Source organism: Rhinopithecus bieti, unplaced genomic scaffold, assembly GCF_001698545.2.
Source record: "Rhinopithecus bieti isolate Rb0 unplaced genomic scaffold, ASM169854v2 scaffold_9919, whole genome shotgun sequence".
Taxonomy (NCBI): domain Eukaryota; kingdom Metazoa; phylum Chordata; class Mammalia; order Primates; family Cercopithecidae; genus Rhinopithecus; species Rhinopithecus bieti.
In genome coordinates, this window is record NW_016806411.1 from 3,072,633 (window position 1) to 3,075,008 (window position 2,376).

Below are 2,376 nucleotides of genomic sequence, written 5' to 3' on the forward strand. Positions count from 1 at the left end.
GAGGCAGGCAGATCATGAGATCAGGAGATCGAGACCATCCTCGCTAACACGGTGAAACCCCGTCTCTACTAAAAATACAAAAAATTAGCCAGGTGTGGTGGTGGGCACCTGTAGTCCCAGCTACTTGGGAGACTGAGGCAGGAGAATTGCTTGAACCTGGGAGGCGGAGGCTGCAGTGAGCTGAGATCATGGCACTGCACTCCAGCCTGGGTGATAGTGCAAGACTCCATCTCAAAAGAAAAAAAAGTTACCAGGAAAACTGGTAAAATCAGCTATAAAACATCTATAAAAGGCTATGGAGTAGTTCATATGCAAAAGTATGATAAAATGGTGAGCAATACTGTACAGTATCTGCTTATTAGTCGATATAAAGTCTATAACAAACCCAAACTTCTACTTTAGATACAGTACTGTGTACTTTCAATCCTCTTTAACTAGTCTGGTCATCATAATTTTCTCCCCCTTCCCCCTTCCAAAGTCATGAGGAAAATATAAAGGATCTATCATAAAATATACATCAACTATATTGTTACCATATAGAATAACAACCAGAGTTCTCAATAAGCAACTTATCTGTTGCAGTAAGACAATATGATATGCTTACCTTTCTGGATTCCCCAGGAAGAGATACTTCCAATCTAACATCAGATATTTTTACTTTCTAAACAGAGCTAACTTATACCATTTGTAGAAACAGATCACAAAAGCAAATTTGCTTCTGGAACAAAACATAACACTGATTTCTTGGAAAGACTTTTGGAAATGTTGAGAAAAAGCTTTTAACATTTCTAATACATCCAACAGTTCAAGTCTGAATGTAATTAAATTAAGCATCCAAATCAACACTCATTTATTTGCAGGGACTTAATGTTTTTCTAAAAGACTCTTTTGCCATTTAGATTCAGTCATGTCAACATTTACCAACATTTGAGTAGGTATACTCTTTAAGAAGGTATATTATTCTGCCTTCAAAATAGTTATTACCTGAGTGTTAACTACCCTTCCTAAACCTAGCAAGCACCAAAAATGTAGCATCTCTTACCACTATTTCTAACAGTCAGAATCACCGTTCAGCGGGGGTGGAGTGGGGTCTCCATTTTACGGCTAAGGAAACTGAATGTGTAGTGGGTTTGAATCCAGGGCTTCTACCTTTTCTCTTTATTTTATTTATTTATTTATTTTTTTGAGACGGGGTCTCACTGTCACCCAGGCTGGAGTGCAGCACAGTGATGCGATCTTGGCTCACTGCAACCTCCACCTTCTGGGTTCAGGCGGTTTCTCCTGCCTCAGCCTCCCGAGTAGCTGGGATCACAGGCGCCCGCCACCACGCCCGGCTAACTTTTGTATTTTTTTTTTTTTTAGTAGAGATGGCGTTTCACCATGTTGGCCAGACTGGTCTCGAGCTCCTGACCTCAAGTGATCTGCCTGCCCCAGCCTCCCAAAGTGCTGGGATTACAGGCATGAGCCAACGCGCCTGACTGCTGCTTTCTAAGTATCATTTCACTCCCACATTTTTCTCCCATCATGAAAGTGTGTATCATGTTGGTTTCTCTATAAAAGGAATTACAGCTGAACGTAGAGCTGGAGGAGCATAACCACCAGCCCAAGAGGGAAGGAAACAGCAGGAAAGGTGTTGGGCAGGGAGGTGGTTTGGGTACCTGGTTTGACCACAGAATACCATGATTGTGTTTTGTTAGTCTTTAAATGATTTTGAGTCTGATACTAAATTCTGTTTTTAAAAACATTATTTCAGCAAGAGATTTACATTAAGGCTCATGAACGAATTCAGATTTTAGTTCGTGTGCCTTCAAAAATTGCTATCTTAGAAAAGTTAAAATTCAATGCCCAGTTGAAAAATTGTTTGGGGCTTGACAGCAAATCAAGTTTCGTCTTATGTAGTTTTATTTGTAATATACCAAAGTCATTTTTGCAATATTATGTACTTTCAAGTATATAATAAATTACTACTTCTTTAAATAAAAATGATCAAGATATTCAGATTATGATGGGATTTTTTTTTTTTTTTGGTTATCTAATTGCTGCTGCACAAGTTACCAGATTTTATAAATGGTTTAAAGAAGCCTCCAAATTTTGTTTATATTAACATGTATAATTTTGTGCATGTAGAATAAGCTTGGCATAGAAATGGCCTAAATGCTTCTGTAGCTCTTCATTCTCCTTGTGGTTCTCACTCTCCTGCCAGTATGGTTTCATTTCTAGATCCCGTAGAACTTTCAACTGAAGGTAAGAACCAAGGCAACTCACTTTCCACGAGTAATACACTGCACTTCTAGAAATCGGCCTATATTATTATGACACTGGGGATGAAGTAAAAAAAAAAAGAGAGAAAGAAGGATGGGAAGGGGAGGGAAGGGG